We start from the raw sequence: 27116 nt of genomic DNA, 5'->3' as shown, positions 1-27116 counted from the left end.
CACTTGACCATCACGACCGGACATAATGAGTGATAGCCGAGCTATTTGAACCACCCCACCGCCGGCACTCGGATAGTTATCTTGGGCATAGCATTTTACCAAATCACCTCATTCTTAGGGCACACGTGAGGAACACAAATGCGAACAAGCCAGAATGGTCCCCTGGACAATATGCAACTGAAAACTCACATCCCAGAAGTGACTCGAACCCATACTCCCAGAAGCAACGCAACTGGTATGTACAAGACGCCTTAATCCACTTGACCATCACGACCGACATAATGAGTGATAGCCGAGGCTATTTGAACCACCCCACCGCCGGCACTCGGATAGTTATCTTGGGCATAGCATTTTACCAAATCACTCATTCTTAGGGCACACGTGAGGAACACAAATGCGAACAAGCCAGAATGGTCCCCTGGACAATATGCACTGAAAACTCACACCCAGAAGTGACTCGAACCCATACTCCCAGAAGCAACGCAACTGGTATGTACAAGACGCCTTAATCCACTTGACCATCACGACCGGACATAATGATGATAGCCGAGGCTATTTGCAACCACCCCACCGCCGGCACTCGGATAGTTATCTTGGGCATAGCATTTTACCAAATCACCTCATTCTTAGGGGCACACGTGAGGAACACAAATGCAAACAAGCCAGAATGGTCCCCTGGACAATATGCAACTGAAAACTCACACCCCAGAAGTGACTCGAACCCATACTCCCAGAAGCAACGCAACTGGTATGTACAAGACGCCTTAATCCACTTGACCATCACGACCGGACATAATGAGGTGATAGCCGAGGCTATTTGAACCACCCCACCGCCGGCACTCGGATAGTTATCTTGGCATAGCATTTTACCAAATCACCTCATTCTTAGGGGCACACGTGAGGAACACAAATGCGAACAAGCCAGAATGGTCCCCTGGACAATATGCAACTGAAAACTCACACCCCAGAAGTGACTCGAACCCATACTCCCAGAAGCAACGCAACTGGTATGTACAAGACGCCTTAATCCACTTGACCATCACGACCGGACATAATGAGGTGATAGCCGAGGCTATTTGAACCACCCCACCGCCGGCACTCGGATAGTTATCTTGGGCATAGCATTTTACCAAATCACCTCATTCTTAGGGGCACACGTGAGGAACACAAATGCGAACAAGCCAGAATGGTCCCCTGGACAATATGCAACTGAAAACTCACACCCCAGAAGTGACTCGAACCCATACTCCCAGAAGCAACGCAACTGGTATGTACAAGACGCCTTAATCCACTTGACCATCACGACCGGACATAATGAGGTGATAGCCGAGGCTATTTGAACCACCCCACCGCCGGCACTCGGATAGTTTATCTTGGGCATAGCATTTTACCAAATCACCTCATTCTTAGGGGCACACGTGAGGAACACAAATGCAACAAGCCAGAATGGTCCCCTGGACAATATGCAACTGAAAACTCACACCCAGAAGTGACTCGAACCCATACTCCCAGAAGCAACGCAACTGGTATGTACAAGACGCCTTAATCCACTTGACCATCACGACCGGACATAATGAGGTGATAGCCGAGGCTATTTGAACCCCCCACCGACCGCCGGCACTCGGATAGTTATCTTGGGCATAGCATTTTACCAAATCACCTCATTCTTAGGGGCACACGTGAGGAACACAAATGCAAACAAGCCAGAATGGTCCCCTGGACAATATGCAACTGAAAACTCACACCCCAGAAGTGACTCGAACCCATACTCCCAGAAGCAACGCAACTGGTATGTACAAGACGCCTTAATCCACTTGACCATCACGACCGGACATAATGAGGTGATAGCCGAGGCTATTTGAACCACCCCACCGCCGGCACTCGGATAGTTATCTTGGGCATAGCATTTTACCAAATCACCTCATTCTTAGGGGCACACGTGAGGAACACAAATGCGAACAAGCCAGAATGGTCCCCTGGACAATATGCAACTGAAAACTCACACCCCAGAAGTGACTCGAACCCATACTCCAGAAGCAACGCAACTGGTATGTACAAGACGCCTTAATCCACTTGACCATCACGACCGGACATAATGAGGTGATAGCCGAGGCTATTTGAACCACCCCACCGCCGGCACTCGGATAGTTATCTTGGGCATAGCATTTTACCAAATCACCTCATTCTTAGGGGCACACGTGAGGAACACAAATGCGAACAAGCCAGAATGGTCCCCTGGACAATATGCAACTGAAAACTCACACCCCAGAAGTGACTCGAACCCATACTCCCAGAAGCAACGCAACTGTATGTACAAGACGCCTTAATCCACTTGACCATCACGACCGGACATAATGAGGTGATAGCCGAGGCTATTTGAACCACCCCACCGCCGGCACTCGGATAGTTATCTTGGGCATAGCATTTTACCAAATCACCTCATTCTTAGGGGCACACGTGAGGAACACAATGCAAACAAGCCAGAATGGTCCCCTGGACAATATGCAACTGAAAACTCACACCCCAGAAGTGACTCGAACCCATACTCCCAGAAGCAACGCAACTGGTATGTACAAGACGCCTTAATCCACTTGACCATCACGACCGGACATAATGAGGTGATAGCCGAGGCTATTTGAACCACCCCACCGCCGGCACTCGGATAGTTATCTTGGGCATAGCATTTTACCAAATCACCTCATTCTTAGGGGCACACGTGAGGAACACAAATGCGAACAAGCCAGAATGGTCCCCTGGACAATATGCAACTGAAAACTCACACCCCAGAAGTGACTCGAACCCATACTCCCAGAAGCAACGCAACTGGTATGTACAAGACGCCTTAATCCACTTGACCATCACGACCGGACATAATGAGGTGATAGCCGAGGCTATTTGAAACCACCCCACCGCCGGCACTCGGATAGTTATCTTGGGCATAGCATTTTACCAAATCACCTCATTCTTAGGGGCACACGTGAGGAACACAAATGCGAACAAGCCAGAATGGTCCCCTGGACAATATGCAACTGAAAACTCACACCCCAGAAGTGACTCGAACCCATACTCCCAGAAGCAACGCAACTGGTATGTACAAGACGCCTTAATCCACTTGACCATCACGACCGGACATAATGAGTGATAGCCGAGGCTATTTGAACCACCCCACCGCCGGCACTCGGATAGTTATCTTGGGCATAGCATTTTACCAAATCACCTCATTCTTAGGGGCACACGTGAGGAACACAAATGCGAACAAGCCAGAATGGTCCCCTGGACAATATGCAACTGAAAACTCACACCCCAGAAGTGACTCGAACCCATACTCCCAGAAGCAACGCAACTGGTATGTACAAGACGCCTTAATCCACTTGACCATCACGACCGGACATAATGAGGTGATAGCCGAGGCTATTTGAACCACCCCACGCCGGCACTCGGATAGTTATCTTGGGCATAGCATTTTACCAAATCACCTCATTCTTAGGGGCACACGTGAGGAACACAAATGCGAACAAGCCAGAATGGTCCCCTGGACAATATGCAACTGAAAACTCACACCCCAGAAGTGACTCGAACCCATACTCCCAGAAGCAACGCAACTGGTATGTACAAGACGCCTTAATCCACTTGACCATCACGACCGGACATAATGAGGTGATAGCCGAGGCTATTTGAACCACCCCACCGCCGGCACTCGGATAGTTATCTTGGGCATAGCATTTTACCAAATCACCTCATTCTTAGGGGCACACGTGAGGAACACAAATGCGAACAAGCCAGAATGGTCCCCTGGACAATATGCAACTGAAAACTCCACCCCAGAAGTGACTCGAACCCATACTCCCAGAAGAATGAGGTGATTTGGTAAAATGCTATGCCCAAGATAACTATCCGAGTGCCGGCGGTGGGGTGGTTCAAATAGCCTCGGCTATCACCTCATTATGTCCGGTCGTAATGGTCAAGTGGATTAAGGCGTCTTGTACATACCAGTTGCGTTGCTTCTGGGAGTATGGGTTCGAGTCACTTCTGGGGTGTGAGTTTTTCAGTTGCATATTGTCCAGGGGACCATTCTGGCTTGTTCGCATTTGTGTTCCTCACGTGTGCCCCTAAGAATGAGGTGATTTGGTAAAATGCTATGCCCAAGATAACTATCCGAGTGCCGGCGGTGGGGTGGTTCAAATAGCCTCGGCTATCACCTCATTATGTCCGGTCGTGATGGTCAAGTGGATTAAGGCGTCTTGTACATACCAGTTGCGTTGCTTCTGGGAGTATGGGTTCGAGTCACTTCTGGGGTGAGTTTTCAGTTGCATATTGTCCAGGGGACCATTCTGGCTTGTTCGCATTTGTGTTCCTCACGTGTGCCCCTAAGAATGAGTGATTTGGTAAAATGCTATTCCCAAGATAACTATCCGAGTGCCGGCGGTGGGGTGGTTCAAATAGCCTCGGCTATCACCTCATTATGTCCGGTCGTGATGGTCAAGTGGATTAAGGCGTCTTGTACATACCAGTTGCGTTGCTTCTGGGAGTATGGGTTCGAGTCACTTCTGGGGTGTGAGTTTTCAGTTGCATATTGTCCAGGGGACCATTCTGGCTTGTTCGCATATATATATATATATATATATATATATATATATATATATATATATATATATATATATATATATATATATATATATATATATATATATATATATATATATATATATATATATATATATATATATATGTCGTACCTAGTAGCCAGAACTCACTTCTCAGCCTACTATGCAAGGCCCGATTTGCCTAATTAGCCAAGTTTTCATGAATTAATGTTTTTTCGTCTACCTAACTACCTAACCTAACCTAACCTAGCTTTTTTTTGGCTACCTAACCTAACCTTACCTATATACTAACCTAACCTTACCTATATATATAGGTTAGGTTAGGTTAGGTAGGGTTGGTTAGGTTCGGTCATATATTTACGTTAATTTTAACTCCAATAAAAAAAAATTGACCTCATACATACTGAAAAGGGTAGCTTTATCATTTCATAAGAAAAAAATTATAGTAAATATATTAATTCAGGAAAACTTGGCTTATTAGGCAAATCGGGCCTTGAATAGTAGGCTGAGAAGTGAGTTCTGGCTACTAGGTACGACATATATATATATATATATATATATATATATATATATATTATTATATTATATATATATATATATATATTATATGTATATATTATATATAATTATACATATATATATATTATATATATATATATATATATATATATATGTCGTACCTAATAGCCAGAACGCACTTCTCAGCCTACTATGCAAGGCCCGATTTGCCTAATAAGCCAAGTTTTCATGAATTAATGGTTTTTCGTCTACCTAACCTACCTTACCTAACCTAACCTAACTTTTTCGGCTACCTAACCTAACCTAACCTATAGAGATAGGTTAGGTTAGGTTAGGTAGGGTTGGTTAGGTTCGGTCATATATCTACGTTAATTTTAACTCCAATAAAAAAAAATTGACCTCATACATAATGAAATGGGTAGCTTTATCATTTCATAAGAAAAAAATTAGAGAAAATATATTAATTCAGGAAAACTTGGCTTATTAGGCAAATCGGGCCTTGCATAGTAGGCTGAGAAGTGAGTTCTGGCTATTAGGTACGACATATATATATATATATATATATATATATATATATATATGTCGTACCTAGTAGCCAGAACTCACTTCTCAGCCTACTATGCAAGGCCTGATTTGCCTAATAAGCCTAGTTTTCATGAATTAATGTTTTTTCGACTACCTAACCTACCTAACCTAACCTAACCTAACGTTTTCGGCTACCTAACCTAACCTAACCTATAAAGATAGGTTAGGTTAGGTTAGGTAGGGTTGGTTAGGTTCGGTCATATATCTACGTTAACTTTAACTCCAATAAAAAAAAATTGACCTCATACATAATGAAATGGGTAGCTTTATCATTTCATAAGAAAAAAATTAGAGAAAATATATTAATTCAGTAAAACTTGGCTTATTAGGCAAATCGGGCCTTGCATAGTAGGCTGAGAAGTGAGTTCTGGCTACTAGGTACGACATATATATATATATATATATATATATATATATCGTACCTAGTAGCCAGAACGTACTTCTCAGCCTACTATGCAAGGCACGATTTGCCTAATAAGCCAAGTTTTCCTGAATTAATATATTTTCTCTAATTTTTTTCTTATGAAATGATAAAGCTACCCATTTCATTATGTATGAGATCAATTTTTTTTATTGGAGTTAAAGTTAACGTAGATATATGACCGAACCTAACCAACCCTACCTAACCTAACCTAACCTATCTTTATAGGCTAGGTTAGGTTAGGTAGCCGAAAAAGTTAGGTTAGGTTAGGTTAGGTAGGTTAGGTAGTCGAAAAAACATTACTTCATGAAAACTTGGCTTATTAGGCAAATCGGGCCTTGCATTGTAGGCTCAGAAGTGCATTCTGGCTATTAGGTACGACATATGTCTATATATATATATATATATATATATATATTATATATATAATATATATATATATATATATATATATATATATATATATATTAGTATATTTTGGTAGCAGTCGTTCTCGTAAACATATGTTGTTGAATATGACCAAAAATGTAAGATCAATAATTCTAACACGAATCTTCTAAATATTTCTTACGTTCTTCTTCACTGTCGAGGGTAATTGATAAATTAACTCTCCCAAATTCATTATTTTATTCATGGTCTGATGCCTGAACGCGTTTTGTAAGGCTTATTAAACTTTCAAAGACTTAGGTTTACACGCAAAATACATCATACTTATACTCGTTTTGGGTAAGGTGTTATGGTACAAAAGTTTTGGGTGATGTGACCACGATAAGACAGAACACGAATCAATGGGAACACATTGGATATGACAACATAAGAATGGAACTAACTGCAGAAGGCCTGTTGGCCGATACATCCTCCTGCTGCTTTTATGTTGGTTCGGGGTCTTGAAGTGGGTAGAATATTGTTGTGCATTAATTGGCTGTTGATTGCTGGTGTTGACTTCTTGATGTGTAGTGCCTCGCAGATGTTCAGTCTCCTGCTATCGCTGAATTTATCGATGATTTCTGTGTTGCTTGTTAAGATTTCTCCGGTGGTGATCTGGTTGTGAGAAGAGATTATTTGTTCCTTGATGAAGCTCTGTTGTTTATTCATTGTTAATCGCCTAGAAAGAGACGTTGTTGTCTTGCCTATAAACTGATTTCTTTGGGGGTTTACAGTCCCCAACCGGGCATTTAAACGTATATACGACGTTGGTTTCCTTCAGGGCGTTCTGTTTGGTGTCTGGGGATTTTTTCCTGAGTAGGTTCGCCGTTTTTTGTTTTTGTAGTAAATTGTCAATTGTATTTACTGATTTTTGTCTGTAGAGATAACGTTTCTATCAATAATATCTTTCAGGACCCTTTCCTCCGTTTTATGTGCCGTCGAAAAGAAGTTCCTGTAAAACAGTCTGATAGGGGGTACAGGTGTTGTGTTAGTTGACTTTTCAGAGGTTGCATGGCATTTCGCCTTTCTTTTTATGACGTTTTCAACAAAATCGTTGGAGAAGCCGTTGTTGACTAAAACCTGCCTTACCCTACAGAGTTCTTCAACGACTTGCTTCCATCCTGAGCTGTGGCTGAGAGCCAGGTCGATCTAAGTGTTGACAACACTCCTTTTGTACCTGTCTGGGCAGTCACTATTGGCATTGAGGCACATTCCTATGTTTGTTTCCTTAGTGTAGACTGCAGTGTGGAAGCCTCCGTTCCTTTCCTTGACTGTTATATCTAGAAAAGGCAGCTTTCCATCATTCTCCATCTTGTACGTGAAACTCAACACAAAATTCTGCTCAAATGCCTCCTTTAGCTGCTGCAGACAACTGACATCAGACGTTTTATACAGGTACCTGATGTCAGACGTCTGCAGCAGCTAAAGGAGGCATTCGAGCAGAATTCTGTGTTGAATTTCACGTATGAGATGGAGAATGATAACTGGACTTGAAGAATGCCTTCAACATGGTCAGAAGAGATGCAGTGCCTTGTGCCGTACATCGCCATTTCCAGCCCCTCTACCCGTTCATACTATCGTGCTACAGTGGTGAGTCAAAACTGCTCTTTGGCGAACACGAAATTGGATCGTGTGAAGGTATTCAACAAGGTGATCCCCTAGCTCCTCTTCTTTTCTACTTAGTCTTAAAAGAAATTACAGAAAGATTCTCCAGCGAATTCAACATCTGGTTTTTGGATGATGGCACTATAGCTGGCACCGTAGACCACCTTTTACAAGACATCAGAAAAATAAAGGAGCAAGAAGTACGCCTGGGTTTCTTCCTGAACCCTTCCAAGTGTGAAGAAGCCTCCTCCAACCCAAACATCATAAGTAGAATAATGCCAATCACTTAATGCCTATCCCTTCCGAGCCTAACCTACTTTCTGAGGTGCGTCCCATCCTTCGACAGCTCAAAGAGTATGACCTATTATTGAAGATCATGCTAGAAAAAGTTGTTAACCTCTCCCTCAACGAATGCCAGTGGAAACATGTCACACTTCCTGTCAGGCCCGAAGGCTTGGGTGTCCGCACTGCCACCCAAATTGCTGTCCCAGCCTTCCTGTCTTCCTCCTCAGCACCAGATGACCTGGTTAAGGAAATTCTAACGGACAACCTGTGTGACTCAGCAGGGATACAGGACTCCCACTATGTGGAATGCGACACAAAATGGGGGAACCATGGCAGACTCAGCACTCAGACCAAAATTGCCGAAAGACAAGAAACAATCCTGCTGGGACAGTCCCATTGTCGACAAAGAAGCCACAGCTTTGCTGGAGGCAGCAACAACACCCAGTGATCGTGCACGCCTCACAGCTGTGCAGGCTCCCCATGCAGGGGACTTCCTTTTGGCAGTCCCTATGTCTGCGACAGGCACAAGTCTTGTGTGCCTGTCGCAGTTGGTATGGGACTACACGTGCGTATTAGCCCCTGTCTAACACTTACATTGACTTCAATGTTGCACAACTATGTGGTGCTGCCACCCACAGGGAATCAGCCAAATCCCGTAAGTACAGAGAACTGGATCACCACTACAATTTTGTCCCCATTGCTTCTGAGACTCACAGCGCCTGGGGTAAAAGTGCTGCCATTTTTTTGCAGGAACTGGGTTCTAGGCTAATTAAAATAACAAAGGACCCTAGAGCTGCCAGCTTCTTTTTCCAGCGGCTCAGAGTAGCGATACAGAGGGGAAATGCACACTGCATTCAGGGTTCCTGCCCGCCATCTGAGGAACTGCAAGAACTCGACATCTTATGATAATCATCTTTGTACCCTATATGTAACTCTTTTTGGCAACAAAGTTTAAATAAAATAAATATATATATATATATATATATATATATATATATATATATATATATATATATATATATATATATATATATATATATATATATATATATATGTCGTACCTAATAGCCAGAACGCACTTCTCATCCTACTATTCAAGGCCCGATTTGCCTAATAAGCCAAGTTTATGTATATATATGTTATATCCTAGTGTTATATAATTACTACACATTTGCACTCGGCCTTAATTCTAGTACCAGTTAACCTTTAGGTTTCTGCAGAATTAGTTTCCATGTCACTATAGGCTAAGGTCTCATACTTACTACGGGTGTACCTTTTAAGTTAAATCTAGTCCTCGGACTTGGAATTGTTACTGTTAATTCTTACTTTATATATTTACTTTATATATTTTAATATAAACGTTATATAGTCCTTAAATTATATATTTTGAAACTTTATATATTTACATGTTCAATATTAAGTTTAATAATATCAACTTTGTTATAAGCCTATAATATAAACCGTGTTTAATATAAACTTTATATAATTACTTACTTTATATTTGAACTTTATACATTTACATGTTCTGCAGAATTTAATCTTCAATAAACTTTAACGCCCCATACTGCCAGTATCTTTCTCCCCCTGGTCAGAAAATGGTCACTGCTTGATCGCAAGCGGGGATTTTTCTGGCGGGGGAGAAAGAAACAATTGCGCAGCGCGTCCCGCGGCGTTGCGCGGGCAGTTTGGGGCCGCATAAATACGGGCGCACACTGGGGCTCTGCCTCACTCCGCCTGCCCTCGCCGCTGCCCTCGCAAACTGCCAGTATCTTTCTCCCCCTGGTCAGAAAATGGTCACTGCTTGATCGCAAGCGGGGATTTTTCTGGCGGGGGAGAAAGAAACAATTGCGCAGCGCGTCCCGCGGCGTTGCAGCGGCGAGGGCAGGCGGAGTGAGGCAGAGCCCCAGTGTGCGCCCGTATTTATACGGCCCCAAACTGCCCGCGCAACGCCGTGGGACGCGCTGCGCAATTGTTTCTTTCTCCCCCGCCAGAAAAATCCCCGCTTGCGATCAAGCAGTGACCATTTTCTGACCAGGGGGAGAAAGATACTGGCAGTATGGGGCGTTAAAGTTTATTGAAGATTAAATTCTGCAGAACATGTAAATGTATAAAGTTCAAATATAAAGTAAGTAATTATATAAAGTTTATATTAAACACGGTTTATATTATAGACTTATAACAAAGTTGATATTATTAAACTTAATATTGAACATGTAAATATATAAAGTTTCAAAATATATAATTTAAGGACTATATAACGTTTATATTAAAATATATAAAGTAAATATATAAAGTAAGAATTAACAGTAACAATTCCAAGTCCGAGGACTAGATTTAACTTAAAAGGTACACCCGTAGTAAGTATGAGACCTTAGCCTATAGTGACATGGAAACTAATTCTGCAGAAACCTAAAGGTTAACTGGTACTAGAATTAAGGCCGAGTGCAAATGTGTAGTAATTATATAACACTAGGATATTACAGGCAGGACACAAAGAATAACTAATAAGTGAGAGACCACATAACACGTGATGTACCCGGCCAAGAGGCCGTAAAAGACCTAATGGATAAGGAGAAGGGGGTGTGACTACAAGTAGGGCTTACTAGCACCTAGACTGGGCAAAGTATTAGCTGCGGACAGCGGGACACTTGGGGACCGGCGCTGCACCCCCACCGCAGGCCAGCGGCCGGACCCCCCCCCCCGAAGGGCGAGTGCCAGCTGGCCGCGTGAGGCACTCAATGTAGCAGAGCAACAACGTCCCGCCTGACGTAGGATGTGAGCACTACTCTTCCGCCTGCCGTCTGCCATTATTTCTGATGTGGCGAGCCCGTCCCGAGACAGCTGGGTGCGGAGCGTAGTCATCTGAGTCAAGCCTAGCGCCGAGAGGGCAGCGCGTAGGATCCTGGAGAAATCTCGCCTGGTGACAGGCGCGCTTGTAGGATCCGAAGAGTGTTGATTCCTGACCATGTAAGCGATACCTGGTCCAGTCGGAGCGTGCGTCGATTTTTTGTCGCGTAGCTCACCTCCCCCGAGCTGAAAGATATAAGGCAGTAAGGGTGGGCAGAAGCGGCGTGCAGTGTTATCGTGACAGGCAAGAGCACAGACGAGAGGGAAACCCTAGCTGAATCAATACGGAGACGAAAAAACGGGGAAGGGAGCCCGGCAGCAGGAATTAAGAGAAACCTTAATTAACAATCCTGGATGAATAAAGAACATCCGAATAATTATACTGTAGCAATGAAGGGGGGCTAACAATTCTAAGAATCTTCCAGCAAACGGAAGGGGGAAGTACCTTTGCTAAGAGCAAAGGTGGGAGAAAACCAGTAGGAGAACAGCAAGGAAGCACAAAGCAACTATAACAGGGTAAGACGAAACACTATAAATCTTGAATATAAACAATACATATACCAAGAACGGGTATAACAACTAAGCAACATATACATAAATAAAATGGAATAAGAACCAATTCTTAAAGCCAAATCTATAACATGCTTGTGTCCTAAGCGGATGTAGAATGTGAGCGGGGAACATTACCCTTGGTCTCTATCCCATCTCTGCCTCCAGACGGGTGATTGGGCTGGATAGAAGCCAAGGAGTCTGCCTTAAGTGGCCGCTGAGTGTAGTCTTGTGTTGTCAATGAGCGTCTGCGAGCCGCAGCTAGTACGCCGTGAACTTCGGCAACATCTTTAGAACAGGAGCAAAGTGAAATCGACGGCAGGGAGCTGCCATTCAGTAACTGTAAAAAGGATAATAATAAGAATACAATGTCGTAAATAATCGTACAATGAAGAATACAATGTAATATCGTTATAGTTCATGTATATATATATATGTATATATATATATATATATATATATATATATATATATATATATATATATATATATATATATATATATATATATATATATATGTATATATATATATATATATATATATATAATATATATATATATATACATATATATGCAAACAAGCCTGAATGGTCCCCAGGACTATATACAACTGAAAACTCACACCCCAGAAGTGACTCGAACCCATACTCCCACAACTGGTATGTACAGGGACGCCTTAATCCGCTTGACCATCACGACCGGACATAAGGAAGTGATAGCCGAGGCTATATGAACCACTTCCCCGCCGGCACTCGGATGGTAATCTTGGGCATTTGATAAAATGCTATGCCCAAGATTACCATCCGAGTGCCGGCGGGGAAGTGGTTCATATAGCCTCGGCTATCACTTCCTTATGTCCGGTCGTGATGGTCAAGCGGATTAAGGCGTCCCTGTACATACCAGTTGTGGGAGTATGGGTTCGAGTCACTTCTGGGGTGTGAGTTTTCAGTTATACATATATATACATATATATATATATATATATAATATATATATATATATATATATATATATATATATATATACATATATATATACATATATATATATATATATATATATATATATACATATATATATATATATATATATATATATATATATGTCGTACCTAGTAGCCAGAACGCACTTCTCAGCCTACTATTCAAGGCCCGATTTGCCTAATAAGCCAAGTTTTCCTGAATTAATATATTTTCTCTAATTTTTTCCTATGAAATGATAAAGCTACCCATTTCATTATGTATGAGGTCAATTTTTTTTTATTGGAGTTAAAATTAACGTAGATATATGGCCGAACCTAACCAACCCTACCTAACCTAACCTAACCTATCTTTATAGGTTAGGTTAGGTTAGGTAGCAGAAAAAGTTAGGTTAGGTTAGGTTAGGTAGGTTAGGTAGTCGAAAAACAATTAATTCATGAAAACTTGGCTTATTAGGCAAATCGGGCCCTGCATAGTAGGCTGAGAAGTGCGTTCTGGCTACTAGGTACGACATATATATATATATATATATATATATATATATATATATATGTCGTACCTAGTAGCCAGAACGCACTTCTCAGCCTACTATGCAAGGCCCGATTTGCCTAATAAGCTAAGTTTTCATGAATTAATTGTTTTTCGACTACCTAACCTAACCTAACCTAACTTTTTCGGCTACCTAACCGAACCTAACCTATAAAGATAGGTTAGGTTAGGTTAGGTACGGTTGGTTAGGTTCGGTCATATATCTAAGTTAATTTTAACTCCATTAAAAAAAATTTACCTCATACATAATGAAATGGGTAGCTTTATCATTTCATAAGAAAAAAATTAGAGAAAATATATTAATTCAGGAAAACTTGGCTTATTAGGCAAATCGGGCCTTGCATAGTAGGCTGAGAAGTGCGTTCTGGCTACTAGGTACGACATATATATATATATATATATATATATATATTATATATATATATATATATATATATATATATATATATATATATATGTATATATATATATATATATATGTATATATATATATATATATATATATATATATATATATATGTATATATATATATGTCGTACCTAATAGCCAGAACGCACTTCTCAGCCTACTATTCAAGGCCCGATTTGCCTAATAAGCCAAATTTTCATGAATTAATGTTTTTTCGTCTACCTAACCTACCTAACCTAACCTAACCTAGCTTTTTTTGGCTACCTAACCTAACCTTACCTATAAATATAGGTTAGGTTAGGTTAGGTAGGGTTGGTTAGGTTCGGTCATATATCTACGTTAATTTTAACTCCAATAAAAAAAAATTGACCTCATACATAGAGAAAAGGGTTGCTTTATCATTTCATAAGAAAAAAATTATAGTAAATATATTAATTCAGGAAAACTTGGCTTATTAGGCAAATCGGGCCTTGAATAGTAGGCTGAGAAGTGAGTTCTGGCTACTAGGTACGACATATATATATGTATATATATATATATATATATATATATATATATATATATACATATATATATATATATATATATATATATATATATATATATATATATATATATATATATACATATATATATTATATAATATACATATATATATATATATATATATATATATATATATATATTATATATATATAATATATATACATATATATATATATATGTATATATATATATATATATATATATATGTATATATATATATATATATATATATATATATTATATACATATATATATATATATATATATATATATATATACATATATATATATTACATATATATATATATATATATATATATATATATAAATATATATATTATATATATATATATATATACATATATATATATATATATATATATATACATATATTAATACATATATATATATATATATATATATATATATATATATATATATATATATATATATATATATATATGTCGTACCTAGTAGCCAGAACGCACTTCTCGGCCTACTATGCGTGGCCCGATTTGCCTAATAAGCCAAGTTTTCATGAATTAATTGTTTTTCGACTACCTAACCTACCTAACCTAACCTAACCTAACTTTTTCGGCTACCTAACCAAACCTAACCTATGAAGATAGGTTAGGTTAGGTTAGGTAGGGTTGGTTAGGTTCGGTCATATATCTACGTTAATTTTAACTCCAATAAAAAAAAATTGACCTCATACATAATGAAATGGGTAGCTTTATCATTTCATAAGAAAAAAATTAGAAAAAATATATTAATTCAGGAAAACTTGGCTTATTAGGCAAATCGGGCCTTGAATAGTAGGCCAAAAAGTGAGTTCTGGCTACTAGGTACGACATATATATATATATATATATATGTATATATATATGTATATATATATATATATATATATATATATATATATATATATATATATATATATGTATATATATATATATATATATATATATATATATATATGTATATATATATATATATATGTCGTACCTAGTAGCCAGAACGCACTTCTCAGCCTACTATGCAAGGCCCGATTTGCCTAATAAGCCAAGTTTTCATGAATTAATTGTTTTTCGACTACCTAACCTACCTAACCTAACCTAACCTAACTTTTTCGGCTACCTAACCTAACCTAACCTATAAAGATAGGTTAGGTTAGGTTAGGTAGGGTTAGTTAGGTTCGGTCATATATCTACGTTAATTTTAACTCCAATAAAAAAAATTGACCTCATACATAATGAAATGGGTAGCTTTATCATTTGATAAGAATAAAATTAGAGAAAATATATTAATTCACGAACACTTGGCTTATTAGGCAAATTGGGCCATGCATAGTATGCTGAGAAGTGCGTTCTGGCTACTAGGTACGACATATATATATACATATATATATATATATATATATATATATATATATATATATATATATATATATATATATACATATATATATATATATATATATATATATATATTATACATACATATATATATATATATATATATATATATATATATATATATATATATATATATATATATATATATATATATATATATATATATATATATATGTCGTACCTAGTAGCCAGAACGCACTTCTCAGGCTACTTAATTAATATGCAAGGCCCGATTTGCCTAATAAGCTAAGTTTTCATGAATTAATTGTTTTTCGACTACCTAACCTACCTAACCTAACCTAACCTAACTTTTTCGGCTACCTAACCGAACCTAACCTATAAAGATAGGTTAGGTTAGGTTAGGTAGGGTTGGTTAGGTTCGGTCTTATATCTACGTTAATTTTAACTCCAATAAAAAAAAATTGACCTCATACATAATGAAATGGGTAGCTTTATCATTTCATAAGAAAAAATTAGAGAAAATATATTACTTCAGGAAAACTTGGCTTATTAGGCAAATCGAGCATTGCTTAGTAGGCTGAGAAGTGCGTTCTGGCTACTAGGTACGACATATATATATATATATATATATATATATATATATATATATATATATATATATATATATATATATATATATATATATATTATAATATATATATATATATATATGTTGTACCTAGTAGCCAGAACGTCGTACTCGGCCTACTATGCAAGGCCCGATTTGCTTAATAAGACAAGTTTTCCTGAAATAATATATTTATTTTTAATATATTCTTTAATTTTTTTCTTGTGAAATGATAAAGCTACCCATTTCATTACGTATGATGTAAATTTATTTTTATTTGAGTTAAAATTAACGTAGATATATGACTGAACCTAACCAACCCTACCTAACCTAACCTAACCTAACCTATCTTTATAGGTTAGGTTAGGTTAGGTAGTGACAGAGGCGTTTAAAGAAGTCTGATTTGTTATTGCTGTTATTGCTGGCTGATAAATTGAACCTAGCAATTTCCAGTAAGATGTTGAAAGCTCAAGTGTTAAGAGTGATTGTCACACACTTGGTGGAGGAGGAGAAACTTGAAGAAGAGTGTTTGGTAGAGTTAGAAGAAGAGTCAAGTGACTAGGTGGCAATCTTAATGTTGAAGACTCAATTAGAAATGGCTAGGCTAGCAGCAGACAAGCAGAGGTTGGAGTTGTGAACCAGACAAAACACCTTGAGTTGGAGGCTCAGTTATGACTAGCAGAGCAACAACTAAACAAACCGAGCAGCAGACTAGACAATTAGAAATTCAGCAGAGTATGGCTGAAAATAATAACAGGTTAGAACAGCAGAGGATTGCGGCAGGTTTGGGTAACACTAGTAATAATCCAGAGAGTACATAGTTCTTCTAAGTACAGTAAACATGTAGAATTACCTAAGTTTAATGAAGAAGATCCAGAAATATTTTTCTTGCATTTTAAGAAATAGCAGTCAGCATGAACTGGCCTGTATCAATGGGTTAGCATATTACAAGGACAATTTAAGGGTAAAGCTCAAGAGGTATTTGCATCTTTGCCTGCTGAGAATTCTTTCGATTTTAAATTTGTTCAGCAAATATTTTGAATGCTTACCAGCAGATCCCAGAGGCACATAGAATAAAATTCAGAAGTTTAAAAAGAGCACATGACCAGACTATTTCTGACTTTGTACGAGTAAAATTAAATCACTTTGACAGATGGATTAAAGCACTTAATATTACAGAGTTTGAGACTTTAGAGACCTCATAGTAACTGAGAAGTAGTGGGATGTCTACCAGAGAAATTAGCTTTATTTATGGCTGAAAATAAACAAACCACTGATCTTATCAAATAGCCAAGCTAGCTGATGAGCATGAACTACTTACTAAAGTGCCTTTTAGAGCACCAATTAATCATTTTAATGCTAAAACTAATCATTATGCTCATAAAAATCATGTTTTCCAGACTCGACCAGCTACTTCACCTTCTCCTGTAAAGCCTAAATCTGAGAAACAACAGACAGGGTTTCAACCTCAAGTAGTGATTAAGCCTGCAGTGGGTTCGGCTGTTCCGACCACTAGCAGATATTGCACGCATTGCAGGAGAAGAGGTCATGTGGTAAATTCATGTTATGCTTTGCACCCTGAGTTGAGACCAACTGGTCTATTATGAGTAGGGGTTTGCAAACCTTAATGCCAATGTTGCTTCAGTCATGCCCAAGTGGATGACTAATTTTGATCCATACCTACATTCGGGAACCCTATTATGTACTAGTGGAACCTGGAAACCAGTCAGTTGTTAAGGGACACTGGTGCTTCCCAGTCTTTAATTTCTCGCCGTGTTTTACTGATGTTAGCACAGAAGACACTGGAGAGGTAGTGTTATTGCAGGGACTTGGAGGGCATATCCAGCGTGTACCATTAATTAAGGTTAACCTGAATTCTTCTATTACACCAGGTTGGTGCACTGTAGCAGTCAGTGAGCAGTTGCCCATTCCTGGGATTGATATATTGTAGGTAATGATTTTGACAAGTGTCAATTTAGTGGGACCGATTGTCCTGTTATGTATACTAAACCTAATGCAGTACTGGCTCAACCAGATGCGGATGATGGTGTCATTTATCCAGCCTGTGTTGTGACCAGATCCATGGGTAAGCAGAATGTGGTAAGTCCTGCTACTACCAAGGTGGATGTTCTCGAGGCCAGGACCCCTTCAGACAGGGAGTGGAGGTGGACCTTGAAGATACATTTTTAGCTCACATGGATGTCGAGAGTGAGGCCGGTGCCAAAGCCCTAATTTATTCTGACCCAGATGGTCTGGAAGATGTGGCCCAGGTACAATTCCTTGCCCGCTCGCTCCAGTTGTAGAGTTCCAGACCTTGCGTAAGTTACAGAGTACTGATCCCAGTCTTGCTGAGTGTTATGCAGAAGCAGCCGACCATTGATACTTTGGAGGAGAGTACGGGTTGTTATTTCAAGGATCAATGTCTGATGAGAAGATGGAGACCATCAGGAACTCCCTCATCAGATGATTGTGAGTCTAAAACCCAGCTCGTTGTGCCAACAGAGTATAGGGAGCAGGTATTGCAAGCTGCTCATGATGACCTGATGGAGGCCATCAAGGCATTACCAGTATGTATCATAAGATCTGTAAACTTTTTTTTGGCCAAAACTTAAAAAAGATGTGTCAGATATTGCCACAATTGTGTTGTGTGTCAAACTGTAGGTAAGCCTAATCAGACTGTGCCACGAGCACCATTATACCTATTGTAGTGCCAGAGGAGCCTTTTACTCATGTGGTACTGGATTGTGTCGGACCTTTACCCCGTACCAAATCCGGAAATATGTATATGTTTACAATTTTATGTATGAAGCGTATGCTTTACGTAATTAGAGCTTCTACCATTATAAGGCAGTTTGGAACGATTTTTCTCACTATTTGGTATGCCCCATATAATTCAAACTGATAATGGGAGTAATTTTTGTTCCACACCTTTCAACAATTTTGTAATACTTTTGGTATAAAGCACAATTTTTCTAGTCCTTACCATCCTCAGAGTCAGGGGGATCGAGCGGTTCCACCAAACTCTCAAGAAAATGTGAAGGCAACTGGGGAAGATTCCCAGACATTGGGATGATAATCTGCCATTTGTTTTATTTGCGGCTAGAGATGGATTGCACAGTGCACTAGGCTGTTCTCCATTCGAGCTTGTATTTGGACATCAGGTGAGAGGACCTTTAAAGATGTTATATGAGAAATGTTAGGAGATGTTACAGCCAGGCAGAGTGAGCGTTACCTGACGGATGTCAAGAGCAAGCTGTCCAGAACGAGGGAGTTGGCCTTACGACATCTAAGTGAACAACAACAGGTAATGAAGCAGAAACATGACCAGAGGTTCAAGGCCAAACTCAGAGTTTTTGAGCAGGAGATTTGGTATTGGTCTTGAAGCTCGTATGGGTACGTCTATGTCTAATAAATTTGCAGGACCGTATCAAGTATTAAAACGTCTTGGGGAAGTACTTACAAGGTTTGCCATCCCAAGCAGAAGCGACAGACCATGAGTGTACATGTAAACCGGTTGAAGGCTTATTGTGGGCCTAGTATTGTGGCTTGTTGTGTTGCTGAGGAGGTAATCCTGAAGAGTAGTGTTGCTGAGGAGGTAATTCCTGATAGTGTTGCTGAGGAAGATAGTATTTTTGTTTGTCTAATTCCAGTAGTTCCGGGGAAGAATTGTCGAGTCATTTGCAGGATGAGGAGAGAGCAGAGTTCCAGGACCTTTTGGAGGTGTCTTCTAGCTTGTTTGGGGAGGTCCCCACTCAGACTTCTCTCATTACTCACGATATCACCCTGACAAATGTGACTCCAATTCGGCTGCACCCTTATCGAGTGACACCCGAGAAACGTCGTATCATCCAGGAGGAGGTTGATTATCTCTTCGACATGGGTTCATTAGACCCAGTCAGAGTTCCTGGAGTTCGCCATGTCTATTAGTACCAAAACCAGAAGATAAGTGGAGATTAGTAGTGGATTATAGAAAACTCAACCAGGTAACTGTAGTTGATGTTTATCCTTTACCATTATTGGAAGACTGTGTTGATACTATAGGTCATGCCAACTTTGTATCTGAACTTATCTAAGGGATATCATCAGATACCTCTTACAGATTTTGCAAGGGAAGTGACAGCATTTATCACTCCTGATGGAGCTTACGAGTTTAATGTCATGCCTTTTGGATTAAGGAATGCTCCAGCCACTTTTCAGAAATTAATGAATTCTTTGTTGAAGGATGTGCCAGACTGTAGGGCATATTTGGATGACATTGTGATTTTCAGTAAGAATTGGGTAGATCATATGTCTAGTTTAAAGAAATTGTTTAATGTGTTACAACATCTAATTTGACTGTCAATATGAAGAAATGTAGTTGGGCTAAAGGAACTATAGTGTATTTAGGACATGAGGTCGGACAAGGAAGGATAGTCCCATTGCACGACAAGATCAGGCAATTGTGGAATACCCAGTCCTAACAAATAAGTCTGTGCAAAGATTTATTGGAATGTGTGAGTATTATAGAGGTATTGTAAAAACTTTTCCATTGTTGCTGCACCCATAACAAATCTTTTAAGGAAACAGGTAAAATTTAAGTGGACGCAGGAGTGTCAGAACTCTTTTCAGAAGTTGAAAGGAATTCTCTCTACTCACCTGTGCTAGCTAGTCCACAGTATGATAAACCTTTTATTCTTCACATAGACGCTTCAGATTTAGGAGCAGGTGCTGTTTTGTTCCAAGTAGGACCAGATGAGTTAGAACATCCTGTTTATTATTTCTCATGTAAGTTTGACAAGACACAAATTAATTACTCTGTAGTTGAGAAAAACACTGTTTAATACTGGCAGTGAAGAAATTTGAGACATATTTGTCAGGAAATCAAGTGGTAGTATATACAGACCATAATCCATTGACATTATCAACTCTATGAAGTGTAAAAACCAGAGAATACTTAGATGGTCATTGATTCTGCAAGAATTCAATATTGTAATTCGTCATATTCCTGGGAGGCAAAATGTTATTGCTGATGCCTTATCCAGAGGATTTCCTGTTGCAGTGCCATAATATGTAGTGTTCTTTATTCATAAGATGTATGTAAATTTTGTATTTTTTTACTGTGTGAAATTTCATTGTTTGTACTTTGATTTTAGTTGAAGTATTTTCATGTTGTATTTTCATGTTATATTTCATGCAGTCAAAAAAAAAATGAAATCAACTTCAGTTAATTTCATTTTTTTCTTAGGGGACGGGAGGGATGTTACGAATCTACTAGGATTCTAACATTACTCTTGATTCTTATTACTTTATTATCTTGTTCTATAATTAATTAATATTGCATCCAGTTGTATGATATAAGATTTCGTATGTTATATATTATAGCATGCTGTAGTGTGCCTGAGTTGCATTATATCGTATGAGGCTTTTGTGTTAGATTTCTCATGTAGTTTCTCCGTGTGGACGATTGACCATATTTGGATGTTCCCACTAGTCATATGGCTAGTGTGGGAACATTGTTGTCAATCGAGTGTTCATAGTTTTACCTTGATTAATTCCCATATTTGGTTGCCGTATTATTGTATGGAATGTTGTACCTGTGTTTACTACTCTTTAGATTCAAATGTTTTGAATATTAGTACTACATTTTGTTATTAGAATTTCCACAATGTATATGTGGATGGTTAATTGATTTTTTGGTAGACGCTTGGCCTGCGGACTAAAGCGTGTGCAGAAGCGTGGCAGCTATTGTCGAGAGGAGTCGTGTTTTAAGTTAAGTCATTGGTCACTGTATTTTAGCCTATAAATGTTAATTATCTGGAGATTTGTGTATAACTATTAATTAATCCATGTGCTGGTGTTAGTGCTAATGTCTCAATAAGGAGGTCATTCTATGATTTTGCATGCTGAAGAATATTTCTGGCTATTATTTATACATTTAATTGTTATGTTTGTCCCCCTTAGCATAAATATATTGTTCTCCATTTTATGCATTGATGTATCTATACCCCTAGACATTTGTTGGCAAGGCCGATTTATTACCATTTCTTTACACGGCGGGGAGAAGAACATTATTTAGTCTCAAGGGAGGTAACAAGTACCACCACTAATACCATCAGTACCACCACCAGGGCCCTCAGTACCACCACCAGAACCCTCAGTACCACCACCAGTATCCTCAGTACCACCACCAGAATCCTCAGTACCACCACCAGTACCCTCAGTACCACCACCAGTACCCTCAGTACCACCACCAGTACCCTCAGTACCACTACCAGTACCCTCAGTACCACCACCAGTACAATCAGTACCACCACCAGTACAATCAGTACCATCTGTACCACCACCAGTATCCTCTGTACCACCACCAGTATCCTCAGTACCACCAATAGTACCCACAGTACCACCACTAGTACCCTCAATACCACCACCAGTACCCACGGTACCACCACCAGTTCACACAGTACCACTAGTGGCCCTCAGTACCACCACCAGAACCCTCAGTACCATCACTAGTACCCTCAGTTCCACTACAGGTACCCTCAGTACCACCACCAGTACCTTCAGTACCAACGCTAGTACCCTCAGTACCACCACCAGTACCCTCCGTACCACCAACAGTACCCTCAGTACCATCGATAGTACCTTCAAAACCACCGCTAGTACTCTCAGTACCACCGCCAGTACCCTCAGAACCACCACTAGTACCCTCAGTACCACCACCAGTACCCTCAGTTCCACCACTAGTACCCTCAGTACCACCACCAGTACCCTCAGTACCACCACCAGTACCCTCAGTACCACCACCAGTACCCTCAGTGCCACCACCAGTACCCTCAGTACCACTACTAGTACCCTCAGTACCACCACCAGAACACTCAGTAATACCACCAATACCCTCAGTACCACCACCAGTACCCTCAGTACCACCACCAGTACCCTCAGTACCACCACCAGTACCCTCAATACCACCACCAGTACCATCAGTACCACCACCAGTATCCTCAGTACCACCACCAGTACCCTCAGTACCACCACCAGTACCCTCAGTACCACCAACAGTACCCTCAGTACCACCGCTAGTACCATCAGTACCAACGCTAGTACCCTCAGTACCACCACCAGTACCCTCCGTACCACCAACAGTACCCTCAGTACCACCGATAGTACCTTCAAAACCACCGCTAGTACTCTCAGTACCACCGCCAGTACCCTCAGAACCACCACTAGTACCCTCAGTACCACCACCAGTACCCTCAGTACCACCACTAGTATCCTCAGTACCACCACCAGTACCCTCAGTACCACCACCAGCACCCTCAGTACCACCACCAGTACCCTCAGTACCACCACTAGTACCCTCAGTACCACCACTAGTACCCTCAGTACCACCATAGGTACCCTCATTACCACCACCAGTACCCTCCGAACCACCACCAGTACCCTCGGTACCACCAACAGTACCCTCAGTACAACCAACAGTACCCTCAGTACCACCAAAAGTACCCTCAGTACCACCACCAGTACCCTCAGTACCACCACAGGTACCCTCAGTACACCATAGGTACCCTCAGTACCACCACCAGTACCCTGGTACCACCACCAGTACCCTCAGTACCACCACAGGTACCCTCTAGTACCACCATAGGTACCCTCATGTACCACCACTATTACCCTCAGTACCACTACAGGTACCCTCAGTACCACTACAGGTACCCTCAGTACCACTACAGGTACCCTTCAGTACCACCACCAGTACCCTCAGAACCACCACCAGTACCCTTAGCACCACAACCAGTACCCACAGTACCATCACCAGTACCCTCAGTACCACCACCTGTACCCTCAGTACCACCACCAGTACCTCAGTATCATGACCATTACCCTCAGTACCACCACCTGTACCCTCAGTACCACCACCAGTACCCTCAGTACCACCACCACCAGTACCCTCAGTACCATCAATAGGGCCCTCAGTACCACCCACTAGTCCCCTCAGTACCACAACTAGAACCCCTCAGTACCACAAGCAGTACCCTCAGTACCACCACCTGTACCCTCAGTATCACCACCAGTACCCTCAGTACCATCACCAGTACCCTCAGTACCACCACTAGTATCCTCAATACCACCACCAGTTCCATCAGTACCACCACTAGTACCTTCAGTTACCACCACCAGTACCCTAAGTACCACCACTAGTACCTTCAGTACCACCACCAGTACCCTCAGTACCACCACTAGTACCTTCAGTACCCTCAGTACCACCACTAGTACCTTCAGTACCACCACCAGTACCCTCAGTACCACCACCAGTACCCTCAGTACCACCACCAGTACAACCACCAGTACCCTTAGTACCACCACCAGTATTCTCAGTACCACCACCAGTACAACCACCAGTACGCACAGTACTACCACCAGTACCCTCAGTACCACCACCAGTACCCTCAGTACCACCACCTGTACCCTCAGTATCACCACCAGTACCCTCAGTACCACCACCAGTACCCTCAGTACCACCACCAGTACCCTCAGTATCACCACCAGTACCCTCAGTACCACCACCAGAACCCTCAGTATCACCACCATTACCCTCAGTACCACCACCAGTACCACCACCAGAACCTCAGTATCACCACCAGTACCACCACCAGTACCCTCAGTATCACACCAGTACCCTCAGTATCACCACCAGTACCCTCAGTACCACCACCAGTACCCTCAGTATCACCACCAGTACCCTCAGTACCACCACCAGTACCCTCAGTATCACCACCAGTACCCTCAGTACCACCACCAGTACCCTCAGTACCACCACCTGTACCCTCAGTATCACCACCAGTACCCTCAGTACCACCACCAGTACCCTCAGTATCACCACCAGTACCCTCAGTATCACCACCAGTATCCTCAGTACCACCACCAGTACCCTCACTACCACCACCAGAACCCTCAGTATCACCACCATTACCCTCAGTACCACCACCAGTACCACCACCAGAACCCTCTGTATCACCACCAGTACCACCACCAGTACCCTCAGTATCACCACCAGTACCACCATTAGTATCCTCAGTACCACCACCAGTACCCTCAGTATCACCACCAGTACCACCATTAGTATCCTCAGTACCACCACCAGTACCCTCAGTACCACCACCAGTACCACCACCAGTACCCTCAGTATCACCACCAGTACCACCATTAGTATCCTCAGTACCACCACCAGTACCCTCAGTATCACCACCAGTACCCTCAGTATCACCACCAGTACCACCATTAGTATCCTCAGTACCACCACCAGTACCCTCAGTACCACTACTAGTACCCTCAGTACCACCACCAGAACCCTCAGTACCACCACCAGTACCCTCAGTACCACCACCAGTACCCTCAGTACCACCACCAGTACCCTCAGTACCACCACCAGAACCCTCAGTACCACCACCAGTACCATCAGTACCATCACCAGTATCCTCAGTACCACCACCAGTACCCTCAGTACCACCACCAGTACCCTCAGTACCACCAACAGTACCCTCAGTACCACCGCTAGTACCTTCAGTACCAACGCTAGTACCATCAGTACCACCACCAGTACCCTCCGTACCACCAACAGTACCCTCAGTACCACCGATAGTTCCTTCAAAACCACCGCTAGTACTCTCAGTACCACCGCCAGTACCCACAGAACCACCACTAGTACCCTCAGTACCACCACCAGTACCCTCAGTACCACCACTAGTATCCTCAGTACCACCACCAGTACCCTCAGTACCACCAACAGCACCCTCAGTACCACCACCAGTACCCACAGTACCACCACTAGTACCCTCAGTACCACCACTAGTACCATCAGTACCACCATAGGTACCCTCAGTACCACCACCAGTACCCTCCGAACCACCACCAGTACCCTCGGTACCACCAACAGTACCCTCAGTACAACCAACAGTACCCTCAGTACCACCACAGGTACCCTCAGTACCACCATAGGTACCCTCAGTACCACCACCAGTACCCTTGGTACCACCACCAGTACCCTCAGTACCACCACAGGTACCCTCAGTACCACCATAGGTACCCTCAGTACCACCACTAGTACCCTCCGTACCACTACAGGTACCCTCAGTACCACTACAGGTACCCTCAGTACCACTACAGGTACCCTCAGTACCACCACCAGTACCCTCAGAACCACCACCAGTACCCTTAGTACCACAACCAGTACCCACAGTACCATCACCAGTACCCTCAGTACCACCACCTGTACCCTCAGTACCACCACCTGTACCCTCAGTACCACCACCAGTACCCTCAGTACCACCACCACCAGTACCGTCAGTACCATCAATAGGGCCCTCAGTACCACCACTAGTCCCCTCAGTACCACAACTAGAACCCCTCAGTACCACAAGCAGTACCCTCAGTACCACCACCTGTACCCTCAGTATCACCACCAGTACCCTCAGTACCATCACCAGTACCCTCAGTACCACCACTAGTATCCTCAATACCACCACCAGTTCCCTCAGTACCACCACTAGTACCTTCAGTACCACCACCAGTACCCTCAGTACCATCACCAGTACCCTCAGTACCACCACTAGTATCCTCAATACCACCACCAGTTCCCTCAGTACCACCACTAGTACCTTCAGTACCACCACCAGTACCCTCAGTACCACCACTAGTACCTTCCGTACCACCACCAGTACCCTCAGTACCACCACTAGTACCTTCAGTACCACCACCAGTACCCTCAGTACCACCACTAGTACCTTCAGTACCACCACCAGTACCCTCAGTACCACCACCAGTACCCTCAG

Source organism: Procambarus clarkii, unplaced genomic scaffold (genome assembly GCF_040958095.1).
Source record: "Procambarus clarkii isolate CNS0578487 unplaced genomic scaffold, FALCON_Pclarkii_2.0 HiC_scaffold_117, whole genome shotgun sequence".
Classification (NCBI taxonomy): Eukaryota; Metazoa; Arthropoda; class Malacostraca; order Decapoda; family Cambaridae; genus Procambarus; species Procambarus clarkii.
The sequence above is the reverse complement of the archived record's forward strand: the minus strand, read 5'-3'. Positions refer to the sequence as shown.